The following is a 16823-nucleotide window of genomic DNA, read 5'->3' on the forward strand; positions in this document are numbered from 1 at the left end:
CAGTGGAGTGGAGATGTGTGTCGCGTTTCGTTGACCAGCTCGCACTGTCCACTTACTTTGTTCCTTGCGTCCAGTGCGTGACGCACCGTTGCCAAAATTCGGCGTAGCAGTATATCTGCACTCATGAATGCCGGGCGCTGCTTACTTGTGTTGGCTGTGCCGTAGTTCAGCCCTTCGCGTGTTTCAACGGTGCGGCCACCACAATATATATTGTACGATCCCAACACGAACGGGTTTCAAATTACGTAGTGATGTGTCTTATGGAACCATTTCTATCCAAAGCCAGGAAGATCACTACAGATAATTACTTCTCTTCCATCAAACTTGCCAGAAAATTAAAAGGACAGTTAGCCTCCAGCATAGCAATGGTAAATAGAGCAAGAAGAGAAATTCCTTATGCTCTGAAATCTTAGAAATCCCTCGCATTTGATTAAAATTTAAATAAGTGTTATTTTCTTGAAATCTATCAAGGAAAGGAAATAAAGAATGTGCTATCGATGAGTTCTCTTCACCCTATTGTAACTATAAATACAAATGAGAAAAAACTCTCCAGAAACTATTAAGTTAATACAACAAAACAAAGTTTGGGGTTAACATAGCAGACAAAATGGCTAGGAAGTATTCAGTGAAGACCTTCTCAAAAAGATGACCAGTATCCAACTACAATATTCTTGATCTAGCAGGAATAAATGCGTCTGTACTTTTTGGGGAAAGAGACCAAAAGAAGATATTTTATTCAGCAATTTGCAGGAACTGTGATCAGATATGCCACTCACTTTGTAGGCCCACAGATAATTATTAAAAGAACGGAACAAAAATGGAGACGAAGTAGCACAGAAACATTGTAAACGTCAAGTTCTTAAATTCTGCAAGTGTAATTTCAAATGCACTTTTAGGAAGAAGATGGTTTGTGGAAAAGGCACAATGAAAACTAAATAAACATGTGCAACTGTGAAATAGTTAAAACTGCTGTAAAAAAATGGCTCTGAGCACTATGGGACTCAACATCTTAGGTCATAAGTCCCCTAGAACTTAGAACTACTTAAACCTAACTAACCTAAGGACATCACACACACCCATGCCCGAGGCGGGATTCGAACCCGCGACCGTAGCAGAAACTGCTGTAAACATGAGTAATTCAAGTTTTCTATACATTTAAAATCAAGGAAACCGCCTCACTTCCTTACTCCTGCTTGGGATTTACAGGTTCCAGTGAGTTTTTTTATTTTTTAATAACTGATGTCATATTTGTTCTGTTGATTTTATTCCCAATTCAGTATATTAAATGGCAAAAAAATCATATAAAAACATCAAAATACAATATTGCAAACAATTTCGAAATAATAATTCAGAATATTATTGTTATTTAGTAGATGTCAAAATGATCTGCTTGTGCGTTAGAGAGAGCAGGGAAAGATTGGGCATCCTAATCTTAACAAAGAAGGAAATGTCGAAAGAAAAGAATGGCGTGTCATGAGGAACAAAGGTCATGACAAACAAGACTGAACTTGGTATCTGAGCTACAGCTGAAAGGAGAGAGAGGATGATGACAAAGGAGAGAGATGTATGTTCTGGGACAGGTAAACGTTCGATGACACTTAACTTCAGGTGAGGATGTTTCCCAAAACGCATTTACAGTCAATGAGAAAAGTTGCGGGATCTCAGCACCCTCATTTGTCGTATCAGTACAGGCTTGTGATATGATAATGCCGTAACTGAGAAGTGTAGGATAGCAGTGCTGGTTTCAGTGTATAACGTAGATAAGATAAAGTGGTACCAGGTTACAGATTAGATGTCAGGTTACAAATTTGTGCTCCTTGGTGCCACCCATTCCCTTCCCTTCCTGGGGAACCACTGGAGACTAATCAAGGTTACCTGGAGGAATCCCTATACAACTTTAGCAACTGCTTAAGATGTGGTCACGTGATATAAAATTGGTGGGAAACCACTTCCCTACTTCTAGCAATCAATGGGAGAAGAGTAAAATGGTGTGAAACTCAATGGACCAGTAAGATTTGAGCGTCCCTCCTCTAACTTATCATCCATCATAACTAGCTCAGTTGGATGTAGGCCTCTTCATTCAATGTCTGAGCATTATCTTCTTATCTGTTATAAACAAATTATTACAATATTAACAATAATTTTATATTGGTAGGGTTTGGAAATAATAACAATGCTATAATTAATTAACTTTATGGTTTATTACTAACAATTTGTTTTTCTGTTTATTAACAGTTTTTTATTTACAAAGCTATTTGTTTCTCATGACCTACCTATCAATGATTTCCTTACAGAGGTATTTTTTCTTATACAGGTGAAATTTATGTAAAGCGAAAAACGCTGAGAGACTGTAAGGGTTTCCAAACCAAACATTTTTCTCTGACCTCATAATTACCTTTGAGCATTTTTTAATCCAGTAGGGGGTGTACTCTCTCTGAGCACTCATGCTATTGTACTTAACATGGGACTGAATCACATGAATGTAAGAGATGTCCTTCATGACCATTGATTAATCCATTTCACTTACAGCATGTGCACAACCTGGGACAAGATGATTACCCATCCAGAGCACTGTTTTCGCAGTGGTCCATGGAACAGTGTCAAATGAATGCTATATTTCTAGAATGAAAGTTTCACTCTGCTGTGGAGTGTGTGCCGATATCAAATTTCCTGGTATTTTGAAAATGAGTGCCAGACGAGACTTGAACTCGGCACCTTTGCCTTTAGCAGGAAAGTAATCTACCAACTGAGCTACCCAAGCATGAGCCATGACCTGTCCTCACAGCTTTACTTCTGCCAGTACCTCGTCTCCTACATTCCAAACTTCACAATAGCTCTCCTGCAAACCTTGCAGAACTAGCACTCCTGGAAGAAAGGATATTGCACAGACATGGCTTAGCTGCAGCCTGGGAGATGTTTCCAGAATTCCATGTGGGCAGATAGTGGTGGGTGTGCTGCAGCAGCAGCTGCTAGTGCATCGGGTATATAGCGGCGGAGATACTGGTGACGGATGCAGCACATGCTTGTGCATGTGGGAAGACAGTGGTGGGTAACCTGGTGACGTGGGATGCAGCGACTGCCGGTGCATGCGAGCAGATACTGGTGGGCAGGCTGGTGATGTGGGATGTAGCGGTTGTGCACGCAGGCTGGCTGACCTCAGTGGCTGAGCTGGGGGGATACAGTGGCAGCCAGTGCATGTGAGCATACAGTAGTGGTGGGCTGGTGATAGGGAAAGCAACAGCTGCCAATGCAGGTGGGCAGGCAGTGGTGGATGTGCTGGCGATGGGTGGCACAGCAGCAGTCAGTGCACGTGGGCAGACAGTGAGCGGAATCTGGTGGTGAATATGCTGCTGGTTGTGTGGGATTCAGCTGCTGTCAGCTCATGCTATCAGACAGTAGTTGGCACGCTGTTGATGGGTAACACAGCAGGTGCCAGTACACGTGGGCAGACTGTGGAGGGCTGGCCGGTGATGAGGGATGCGGGCAGGCTGGTGACAGGGGATGCAGTGGATGCCAGGTCATACAGAGACAGTGGTGAGTGGGCTAGTGGTGGAGTAGATGGAGGCTGCCAACATAGGCAGGTATACAGTAGTGGGCATCCTGCTGATGAGGGATGCAGTTGCTGCCAGTGTGTGTGGGCAGACAGTGGTGGCAGGCTGGTGTCAGGGGCACAGCAGCTGCCAAGTCATGCAGGAAGGTAGTGATGCGTGGACTGGTGATGAGGGATGCAGCATTTGGTAGTGCAAGTGGGCAGAGAGTTGTGTATGGCCTGGTGATGGGGGGGCGCAGCAGCTGCTAGTGCAGGCCCACAGACAGTAGTGGGTGGGCTGATGGTGGTGGATGCAGCAACTGCCTGTGCAGGCAGGCACACTGTCACGGGTAGACTGGCGATCGGGGATGCAGCAGCTTTCAGTGCGTATGGGCAGACATTGGTGTAAAGGCTGATGATGAGAAATGCAGCAGCTGCTAGTGTAGGTATGCAGAATGCTGGTCATCACACCTGTTCCTCTATTCTGGGCAGTCTCCCTGGCAGGATCTGTACCTTACTTTAAGTGTGTGCAGATGTGCAACTTGTTTAGCACAGTTAGTAAGGCACTTGCAAATCGTGAAAATGGAATTGTCCCCATCACTACAAACTTCTTGTGGTAGATCACTCACACACATTCTATGAAAATAATAAGACATATTAAAGAAAATTTTTTATCTTTTATTTGATCCCTTTTTTACAGCCTTCACGTCACTGCTAATAGGCAGTGGACCATCCAGCTCACAATTGCCTCGCAACTGGTAATGCTTATCACAATAATTGTACTTGGAAGTTAACTCATCACTCTGGAACACTGGTGGTAGCTTGTGAAATTTGTGTCTAATATTATACAAAACAGGCATCAGTTCTTTAGGAAATGGGTAGTAATTTAGAGAATTCAAGTTATGGCACTCATCCATAAGTTTCTTATGAATTTCAAGAGTCACCTTACACATATTTTTAGATGTAAGCCTGTTGAATATATAATATGCAATCAACACTCTCCATCTTGCCGAATCCATAGTCCTCTAGCCTCGCCATCGTCACACATACTGGTATAATTTGGTCCAGTTTATTTAGAATGGTCTGACTTTTCAGGTTCCCTGAAAACACCAATGTCTCGCGGTCGTCATTCTATGTTAACAGCATCTTAATGGTTGACTGCAGAATGTTAAAAGATGCTCTGGTGCTGAGAACTTGTTTGTCACCTGCATGTAAATTAATAATACCATTACTCTCTTCTTATCTCATTTAGCATCTAGTACTGCGACCTTATTTATCGGATGTCATGTGATGAACTAACTATGGCACTCTCTGGGTGGTTCTTCTCATACACCTGAAACCAAGGATGCTATACATACAGTTTGTCGTTTTGTTAATGTTGCATATAGCGCTGCATATCTTATATATTAACGGCGCCTGAAAAGCACGCTATATCTGTCGAGTAGAACTCTTAAAGGAAGAAGACGTCGACCTACGCATCGCAACTCACCTCCTCAATGAAGGTGACAAGTACTAGTTATGAGGGAGTTAATAGAAAAGAAAGTGACCATATGTGTATGAATCTAATACACATTTCTTCGTCTTCCCACAGATGAGGCAAAATCTTCAGATCTTAGAATATGTTATACTGTATAATGTCACCTGCAGTTTAGACATCAGTGACAACAGAAGTGGTAATGTGAAAATGCGCTTAGATCCTGAGTTTTAACGTCTGCCCCCATAGCTGAGTGGACGCCGGCACGGTAGCTCAGCGTGTTCGGTCAGAGGGTTACGTGCCCTCTGTAATAAAAAAACTGAGGTAATCGATCATCAACGAACTAGAAGGATGTCTCACGACGTCCGCCCCGAGCAGACGAAACGAACAAAAGCGAACAAAATGAGATTAAAAAAAAAAAAAAGTGGTCAGTGCGACAGACTGTCATGCTGAGGGGCCCGGGTTCAGTTCCTGGCTGCGTCAGAGATTTTTTCTGCTGAGGGACTGAGTGTTGTGTTGTCTTCATCATCATCATCATCATCATCATCACAAGCTGCTGAAGTGGTGTCAACTCAAAAGTCTTGCACTAGGTGACGGGAGGCCCTAGCCACACATTTCCATTTCTATGGGTTTGGAAATCCTTGATATAGTGATATCAAAGTCATAATATCCCCATATGAAAAGATTTGCCTATGTGAAACTTAAACGCAGATTACCACCATGTTCTGTGGAACTGGTCATGCTCTGCCAGATACTAGGTGAGTATACAGTAGTCTCACGTGACTTTCCAAAAACAATTAAAATTTGTAAAGAAAAGGAGTGCACAAGCTAAAGGTATGCCAGTTACCCAGTTCAATACTTTCTGGACAGGTGGCTAAGCTTACAACCACACACGAGATAATGTGGACCAATTTGATGGAGCTGGCACGCCAAACTCCTAAATCATTTGTACTTTGTATGTCCTAAATGTATCCATTCCGATTAAACAATCAATTATTAATTTCTCTACTATCAAAAAAGTGTATCGTACAGAAAATTGTCCTAATTTGATGGAAATTAAGGGTTGTATTTTGACTCCTTTCGATTTCAGACCAGAGGTAGTTTGTACCTTGCAATTTTGCACTGGTAGCGTGGCTATATGCCCACGTTTCTTCAAATCTTGAAAGAATCTCTGTGAAATCAAATTAGTCGTAGCACCTGTGTCAAGCACCATGGGTACATCAAAGTCAAATATTTTCGCTTTAATAATAGCTTGTACCTTGCTCTCTATCAAGTTTTTCCTTGTACCGTCATTACTTTTATACAGGTCATCTTTCACATCACTACCATGATCGTATCTGATAAAGCAAGAGTCGATCAAGCTCGTGGCTCCACTCTCCTCCAAGGTCACAGAATGGGGGCCTATCGTGACCGATTCCAGTTTTCTGGCGTCGCCTTTGGCATCGGTCTCTGGGTTAGGCGTAACTTTTGATATATGGACTACTGATGTTTGATTACGCCAGTTAGTATCCTGTGAGGCTCTCGATTGAAATTCTCTTTGCCTTTGCGCGTTATTCGGCATATGTGTATTATTTTGCTGGCCAATCCCGCTGTCTGTGGATTATTCGGCTGTTTGGTATTGTTTTGTTTTTACCAAACGATCGGCTGACTAATGCCGGTAGCTTGTATCTGTACATGTTGTACAGGCTGGTGATACACTACTTGCCCGTTGCAGTTTTTGTTAAATTTTTGCCCATTTCTTTTACATCCGCCCCTGAATTTACAGTTTTCTCCATTACCGTTGTGATTACCGTTACCGTTACGATAGGTCTGTGTGGGGTAAAGCTGCCATGCGTGTTGTACTACGAATCCGTTGTTCACTTGTTTGTCCATATATCTCTGTGGCCCTATCTGCGTGTTAACAGGCTTGGGTTGGCTGGCTCTGAGCACTATGGGACTTAACATCTATGGTCATCAGTCCCCTAGAACTTAGAACTACTTAAACCTAACTAACCTAAGGACATCACACAACACAGGCTTGGGCTGTACAGGTCTCTCTTCGTATATCAAGTCTATTGAGGCCAGTACAGATAGAAAGTATTCGGTGTCGTGTTCCGGAAAGGTAATTAGTTTTTCCCTAATGTGGGTAGGAAGACTGCTCTTTAAAATTTTCAGCACGTCTACTTGAGATACCTGGTTCGTCCAGTATCTGGTTTTATTCAAATATTTTTCAAATTAGCCCATTAAGCTTCCATGTTCGCTATCGAATGGAGCTGGGTTGAATACTTCACTTACTCTCTTGTACGGCCTCATACCAATCCTTATCCAGAAACGCTCTCTCAAACTGTTCATAGTAGTGGCAACGTTCCGCCAATCCGTAGCCCATACCAGAAAGTCACCCCGTGTGTCCAACAACAAATCTATTTTTCTGGGCTTCGGTCCAGGTACGAGGTAAAACATTTCGAAACTCTCTGATACAGATTGTTCTTTTCCCTTCAGAGGTAAATGCCGGAAATTGTCGATGCCTAGGTAATCCCTCATCTGCAAGTAAAACACGCCGCGCTGTCAGTGACAGGCGTGTTTATGTTCGCTTGTGGCGTACGTAGCGCATGGCAACTGCCCTTGCTCGACAGGTACAGCTGCCGGCAAGTGTTGCATTTTGCAACCTTCGCTATTTTCCTGCCCCGTATTGTTGGTAATCTGTGAAAGTATCTTACTTCTCTAAAAGCACGGATTTGTTTTCTGTCAAATGTTGTCTTTGAATGTCGGTAGTTTTAGCAATACTGCCTCGTAACCTTTGCTTCCTTTAAACCTGAATCTATTTTAGCTAGAGGTTGCCTTTCTTTCTCCATCAGAGCCCTTCTACGGTATCTACATAAATTTTGCACTCTGACACTACCTTTTCAGCACGGGTGCTGCCCTTATCTAGCATCCCGACTTTAACTTTTTCAGTTATTTCCTTTACATCTGCACGTATCTTATCTCTCTATTTTTTTGGCGAATTTTGACTCTAAACTTAACTGGTCTACTCTTATAATTAACTTTTGTACTTCTGTGCGTAAGTTTTTGCGAACGTCTTGCAGCTCACTGACTGCGTCCGTCACAATTTTTACGCATCCACTTGGGATTGCGTCTCCTCAATTTGAGAATATGCTTCACTAAGGTTTTGTAACTCACTTGCAAGTTGTTCCTGTTTATCGTCTACGGATGATACTATTTCCGTTAACGTATTTACTTGCGGGACATGTCGGTAATTACTTCTTGTTTTAGTTGTGTACCTAGCTCGGTCAACTTCCCGGATAGTTCGTCAAGTAATTCGATACCTTTGCTCACCTCACTGAGCTGTTGACTAATACTATTCTTGAAATCATTAAATGCCTAATATTGCTGTCTAAAGTGTTGTCCTATATTTTCCTTAAGTTGTTGTGTTACACTTCCCTGAAATTCCTGTTGCTTTGTAAACTGTCGTGTTATTAGTTGCATGAGATGTGTCAAATTATGTGTCTCACTAGTATTTACATCGCTTTTATGAACTGTTTCCTGTTCTTGCGTTCGCGATGTCGTGAGCAAATAATCAAAGGAATTTTCGCTGTTGCTCGTTTCAGTTTCACTATTTGGAAAAATATCACCCGGTGAGAACTGAGAAATTGTCTCATCGAGCGTCATAAACTGCCGACATCATGATTTTTTATATTATCAGTGTCATCATTTTTTGATAGTGGGACGCCAACCTCGTTATTTTGGTTGCACGTTACCTTCAACTGTAGCCAAGCTCGGATTTACGACATCTTTGCCTACTGCATTATGTACTGAATTTTCAACAATGGCCATTTCCTTTGACTCCATTGTAAATAGCGTTTAACAAAATTATAAAAGAAATTTTTTTCATAAATGAAATTTTGTCTGTATCGGTGCTTTTCGACTAAAGAAGATTTATCTGCGTATTCACTAATGAACCTGATTATCATCTGACAGAGTCTTATAGAATTTGATGACTTATCTTGCACTTTAATGATGGTTTTATACAAATTTTCCTCCTTTTCTGTAGAAATGCACTCTCCATAAATGATATTAACTGAGAAGAAAAGAGATTATCTACTGCGAGGGAGACGGGGCCAAGCGTACAGTGAGCAACTTCCTACCTTTACCGCTGAAACCAGCATTCCCGGCGAGAATTAAATTTTAATTTACTCCTTCGGGTTTTTATGGGTCGTGGACCTGTAACAAATACAATGAAAGTTTCATTAGTTTCTTCTGACAATAAAATGAACTATCTATCTCAAAAAATTTATCTCAGCAATTGAAACGTCAGTTGATATTCCGCTCGGCGCCGCCCATTAAACGGTCGCCATTGACTAGTGTCGTATGACTGGCGGTCAAATAATGGGAACTGATCAATAATTGCTGCTTGAATAATTAAAGAAAAAATTGATTGGGAAGAATAATTGAGAGAAACTGGAAGTTAATTTGTAAATCTGTACACATATCCTGGGTGAACTTTTAACTGGTACTAATATTAACAAACCTTCAATGTCAACACATTTAAGATCAATAAGATCTTAAATCAATTTAAGATAAATAAGGTCACGATTTTGAACTACGTACTGCTTCACATTACGAGATGCACTCTAGTAGTTTTTTCTAATTAACTACTCACCCGAAATCGATGAAACTGGCGTTACTTCTCGACGTAATCGCCCTGCAGACGTACACATTTTTCACAACGCTGACGCCATGATTCCATGGCAGCGGCGAAGGCTTCTTTAGGAGTCTGTTTTGAGCACTGGAAAATCGCTGAGGCAATAGCAGCACGGCTGGTGAATGTGCGGCCATGGAGAGTGTCTTTCATTGTTGGAAAAAGCCAAAAGTCGCTAGGAGCCAGGTCAGGTGAGTAGGGAGCATGAGGAATAACTTCAGAGTTGTTATCACGAAGAAACTGTTGCGTAACGTTAGCTTGATGTGCGGGTGCGTTGTCTTGGTGAAACAGCACACGCGCAGCCCTTCCCGGTCGTTTTTGTTGCAGTGCAGGAAGGAATTTTTTCTTCAAAACATTTTCGTAGGATGCTCCTGTTACCGTAGTGCCCTTTGGAACGCAATGGGTAAGGATTACGCCCTCGCTGTCCCAGAACATGGACACCATCATTTTTTTGGTGGCGGTGAATCTGTGTGCTTCCATTGAGCTGACTGGCGCTTTGTTTCTGGATTGAAAAATGGCATCCACGTCTCATCCATTGTCACAACCAATGAAAAGAAAGTCCCATTCATGCTGTCGTTGCGTGTCAACATTGCTTGGCAACATGCCACACGGGCAGCCATGTTGTCATCTGTCAGCATTCGTGGCACCCACCTGGATGACACTTTTCGCATTTTCAGGTCGTACAGAACCCACAGAAATGCCAACTCTGGAGGTGATCTGTTCAACAGTCATTCGGCGATCCCCCAAAACAATTCTCTCCACTTTCTCGATCATGTCGCCAGACTGGATTGTGCGAGCCCGAGGTTGTTTCGGTTTGTTGTCACACGATGTTCTGCCTTCATTAAACTGTCGCACCCAAGAATGCACTTTCGACACATCCATAACTCCATCACCACATGTCTCCTTCAATTGTCAATGAATTTCATTTGGTTTCACACCATGAAAATTCAGAAAACGAATGATTGCATGCAGTTCAAGTAAGGAAAACGTCGCCATTTTAAGTATTTAAAACAGTTCTCATTCTCGCCGCTGGCGGTAAAATTCCATCTGCCGTATGGTGCTGCCATCTCTGGGACGTATTGACCATGAACGCGGCCTCATTTTAAAACAATGCGCATGTTTCTATCTCTTTCCAGTCTGGAGAAAAAAAATCGGAGGCCTTAGAACTTGAATGCACCTCGAAGTTCCACTGTGCGTAGTGCTGATTATGAGAATGCCGATCATGATCGCCCCTCCGCTGCTCGCGCAAATTCCTTTTGTCTGCTTCGAACTTCTGACGCAGGATTCTTGGCGCCGGTGAAACGATGGGCAGATGGGTGTGACTGAGGCAAATATATGAATAACCCTTGCTTTCTTAATCAATTTAATAACACTTCTTAATATACGTTTAGAATACACATTTTTTAAACAATACTGGCATGGCGGAGCTAGTCATACGTCTGCCCACTACCACTTATAGAAACAAAAAGGTGAAGATACTGGAATTAATCAATGGAAGAGCGTATCTCTTCTCTTTTTTGCCTCAAAACATTATCTTTGCTACGAAATAACTTGTTACTTTACCGCTGACTTTATATTTTCAAATTCTCCCTTGTTTTACAGAAAATTGAATTATTCATTAATTTAAAAAAATCTTTCTCAAAGTCACACCTCGCAGAAGCCCTCAATGTTAATTCAAATCCATTTACTCCTTCCGGCATGAGGATCGCTTGAAGAAGATAGCCGGGGTCAGTCTTACTGGCTCCACCCCCAACCTGAGACACTGCTGGAGTCTAATATAGTTAATAATGTATTTCTGATTATTCCCCAGCATTGTGATCAGTTTTGGGGATGGAGTCTCCTCGCAACACTAGTTGCTCTGGCCACAGCGGCAAATGGCGTGCTCATCTTGCAGTCTAATAGGGTATGTGAGTTCTGCCTCCACCACATACTCTGCATCAGGATCAGCCGCCATCCCCTCAATCTTTCCACCAAATCCCTTGCACTTGGCTTCAGGCACCCATGAAAACTCCTCAATCAGCCGTGATTGTTTCATGGTTTGCTTGTGTAAGTTATTGTCATCAAACCACATGATGTAACTCGAATCAAGGGATGTATTAAACCTGTCACCAATACGTGGGTTATTTGCCTTGGTTGCCTATGAACACATTGGCAAAGTCCCCCACGGATCCCATGCTCAAGGAAACGAAGCATGTCAGTGTCGGTCATTAATTCGATGCTTCGTTTCATTTTCTTGAGCATAGTGTCTCAGGACAACTTAGGTACCGTGCAATAAAAGGCAGGATCCAGAGAATATGTGATCATGAATAAACTCCAGAATGTCCGCAAGCAAGCGCACGTCTGTGTCCATGTAAAGGTGTGTGTAGTCTCCTAAAGTGGAGATGTTGAGTTCCTGCTAGACATTCATAGCTTGCTCATACTCTGCATCTGTTATGGCGTTGCCTGTGATTTTGGTGGGGTCAGGTAGCCTGGTTCCGTTGAGTTTTACCATTATAGCCAGATAATCATGTGGGAAAACCCCCCTTCCTAGTCGCAAGTTGAAACTTATCCTCATTCGGAAATGCAGCCCGAGTGATATGCATATCTTTCTAGATAGAGTTTCAACGTGCTTCTGGAGCGATGCCTGCATAAAACGTAACGAGTGAGGGAAGCGGAACGCAATTCTTGGCGTCATTCGTTTGGAAAATGAAATATACTTCTCGACTTACTTAGATAGGAACCTAACCTAATTTTTCTCCCAGCCGAAGTCGGGCAAATGCTCAACAACAAAGCGAGCATTATACCCGCTTAAATTATGAAAGAAAACGGGTGTGTAACCTGGTAACCGATACTTCAAATTGCACATATTGTGAGCTACACCATGGAACTTCCCCACAAGATGACAATGACACGTACGAGGAGTTTCCGATTTTCTGTCTAATGGCAGCCCACAGATATGACAGTCAACTGTGTTGTGGTAGAAATCTTCATTCTCCTTCGATTTGGTCATGGGAACGTTATTGTTGTAAAGCTTATCAACCTACTGTGAAAATTTTTCAAGCTCAATGAGCAGTCAAACCGCAGGATTACCCCCAACAAAAGATTTGTAATGGTTGAGACTTGAATCATAGGACAATACAATTTGCAACACAGCTGCACATGGTACGTTTTCTCTGTGAAGGTAGTATGTCAGGCTGTGGGGTCACCTTCACAGCGAGTCACAGGAGCAAGAGGGCATTTAAACTCAGGGTACACCAAAAATGGGCATTGATCCTGATGGTGAGCATTCTTTATGAATCTGTTTTCCTCAGTAGGCATAATAACACGTACCTGATCCTTGGAAGTGTAGTCTACTAGATGCTTTGTTAATAATCTCTTGTTAAAGAAGCATTCAGGCACTTAAGCAAATATGCTTTACACATGTATTCTTTGACAATTTAGAAGCAAGGAGTCAGGACATTTCTTTGATCCAAACATAATGATAATTGCCTTCTATTTATTTTTCTTATTGGAGAATAGCAACAAGTTTACATGCATCTTACACTCACCGGCAAATTTTGAGAAACAGAGGGAGCTAACGACTATGAGCTTGTTCTGCTCATCTGACTTGCATTTCTCCAAGCCATAAACATGAACCGATATGCTGGTATTTCGTGCCTGAAATTTAGGTACGTTCTGGATCTTGATACGGTCCCGGGACGGTTGGTAGAGCACTTGCCCGCGAAAGGCAAAGGTCCCGAGTTCGAGTCTCGGTCGGGCACACAGTTTTAATTTGCCAGGAAGTTTCATATCAGCGCACACTCCGCTGCAGAGTGAAAATCTCATTCTGGAAGCCTGATCCTTTTTTCTTTCGACATTAATGCATGCTTCTTATCAGGTATTTCCTTAGGAAGCTTGATATAGCCTGACCATCCGTTTACTGGATCACAGACATGCATATGGATGTCAAGGTGTAGTATTTTGCTGAGTGCTTTAGTTAACACTCTAACCTCCATCTCGGAAAACAGATCCAGTATAGCACTCGAGGTGGACTCGCGAAATCACCCGGCGATTGATGTGCTCTGCGTTAGCACACTATTTTCCCTCCAAATGCCTCTTCAACGCCAGAGACCTTTTTGGGGAGTGTGAAAGTTCAACGCACAGCACAGCACTGCATTTAATGGAGTGATACCACAGATCATTAACAACCTCGAGGAGTTCCATGTCCAGAACAGGAAGGCATACTTTCAAAAATCCTATAGGCTCGCAGTACCCTCCTGTGGATTCTTGATCCTACTGAACACCGAGCGAGGTGGCGCAGTGGTTAGCACACTGGACTCGCATTCGGGAGGACGACGGTTCAATCCCGCGTCCGGCCATCCTGATTTAGGTTTTCCGTGATTTCCCTAAATCGCTCCAGGCAAATTCCAGGAGAGTTCCTTTGAAAGGGCACGGCCGACTTCCTTCCCCATCCTTCCCTAACCTGATGAGACCGATGACCTCGCTGTTTGGTCTCTTCTCCCAAACGGCCCAACCCGACCCCTAGTGAACAGTATTCGCTCCTCAAAGATGTCCGCAATCACCGAGTATTCTAATTGCGGTATGGTGTTACTATCCTGATGTCCTTCACTAAAAGGATGGGAGAAGAAACTGCATCTATCCACAGGATTACTACTGCTAGTACTATAACTACAACTAGTTGCATGGAGGAGCAGGGTATTGCATATACCCTGTGGTGTGGGGTAGGAGGAGATTGTGCATTGCTGTGGTGGTTGTTGCCACATCCCTGAACGAGTTGCCAGAGGGAGGATTGACCATGGACGCCAGGAGGGAGCTGGTGAGGGTGCAGAGGCGGCAGCTGCTGTGTCTGCTCGCATTATGGTGGCTTCCTGCGCAGTGACGAGGTCCGTCTTACATGGTGGAGCATGCTGGACACGACTGGATCTTGTCGGTAGTTTCTTCACTGCCTCCTGTACCCGGGCCACTGCACATCGCATGGACAGTGGTGCTCTAGAAAAAGTACCACACATCAAATACCACATTTCATGCATCACCTGCTACTACAAGGAAAAGAAGAACACTGGTCACTTGTAAGCAGAGTGAGTAGATATTACCTACACTGCTCTGGCTTCATGACATATCCCTCAGGTCATGTGCATCTCCTCGTGGTGACACAGCTCCCTCTCCATCTCCTCCAGCCACTGAGGCAACTCCTCCACCTATTCAGGCATCTGCTCACCTGAACCATCATGAATCAATCGAGCGAGGTCTCTAAAATCGGCTAATCAAAAACATATTGTTTTAATATAAACAAACAAACACATGCAAAACAAACAAAAAATTGATGAAGGAAAATGAACTTACATGACAGCTCTGATATGGATGGGATCACAACCCCTGCCCTTCCTGCTCCTGCTCCTCGAGATCATCTACAACAACAACAACAAAGAATATGCAACATATTTAACCTATATGATGAAATTTTTGTCAAATAGCAATATATTATGTACATGTACAGTACTATGAAGAAGAAGATACATACTACTTACAATGCTGCTGCTGCTGTTGCTGGCTTTCAGCAGCCGGGTCATCAATTGTCTGCTGGGCATATACTGAAACAATAAGATGATATGTGTTCTATACTAACAAGTTCTTAGCGAAAAAGTTACAGTTACCAATTTTCATCCTCGATATCATGAAAAACAGAATAGACTTACTGACCATTAAATAACAGCAGTATATTACACACACACACACACACACAAATATATATATATATATATATATATATATATATATATATATATATATATACTCTACTTATGGTGCTGCTGCTGCTGCTACCGCCGCTACAACCTCTACACCTCCAAATTATTCATGACATAGTAGATGTGTACTGAAACAACATCGAAAAAAAAAAAAATGTTAACACCTAAATCTGAATGCATGCAACGATACGTTTTTTTAACAAGAAATCTGAACGCACAATCATGTGATAGTATGAAACTTTTTTTATCTAAACATACTTCAAAATCTGAACACACAATCACAAATAATGAGAGCAGATTCAGGGATACCTCAGTTGACAGTTTTGGACAGGTTGGTCGGGATTCCCCCAAGCAGTGACATGTGACAGGAAGTATAGTCTGTCGGTAAACTGAAGAGCGAGCGAGCGAGTCCCCACTCTGCCTACCCGACTACGTCACAGGGCGCTTCTACAGGCTGTTTCACAACGTAATACCGCCCCTGCCGCGGCGCGCGCTTTAAATCTGTGGCGGTGCCTTGTACAGATACGTCTCGGCTGCGTTCAGTTTCAGAAAAATGTATTAAGGCCATAAGGAATACAAAAAACGATACCTTCTTCCGAAACACAACATTATAGAGTAAATAATATTAAGATAAGAATGGAAGTCACGATTATACGACAAACATAGAACCCAATGCCTGTTCATGTGAATGTATTGCATGTTCCTCTATTGCTATTCGTAAAACGAACCCCATATAATGCAATCAATCTGTAGAATTTGAGGCGTGTTCTTACTTTGTGTTTCTACTAAAACGTAGAAGTTTTCTTTGAAGGACTGCATTGAAACTTAACAATTTTTGCAACACGGAGAGTGTTTAAGAAGTAAGCAGAAATTTATAATTTAACGTGTTGTATTAGTACAATTTGCACTACTTTTTTGTCACTGTCTTCGTAAACATGTCTCTAAAGTATGTGTACAATGTTATGCATATTGGGTATTTACTCCGTTGTCAGCTGTCAAAAAGGTTACATGTGTTTTGGTAGCATCAACGATTATTTGTTTTGTATGAAAATAGATTAGAATATCTGTATTAAATTTTGTTATAGGAATGGAATGAAGTGTATGAAATTTTTAGAAATGTTAAATGTTGCTTTTGGTGAGCCTGTTATAAGTGAACCAAGGGTATACAAGTGATATAAACATTTCAAAGCAGGCCTTAAAAAACAGCGGTTTCACAAGCATGGATGAGATTAAAAAAGCACAGTTAAGAGACCTATTAACTACCCCGAAGAAACAGTTCCTAAAGAATTTCGGGAATTGGAAAAAGCACTGGCACAAGTATATAGTATGTAATGGGGAATATTTTGAAGAGGGTAACATTGCTGTAGACTAACAAATAAAGTTCTTACCAAAAAATACGTGAACGCATCTCGTATGTCA

This window comes from Schistocerca nitens, chromosome 5 (genome assembly GCF_023898315.1).
Source record: "Schistocerca nitens isolate TAMUIC-IGC-003100 chromosome 5, iqSchNite1.1, whole genome shotgun sequence".
Lineage (NCBI taxonomy): Eukaryota > Metazoa > Arthropoda > Insecta > Orthoptera > Acrididae > Schistocerca > Schistocerca nitens.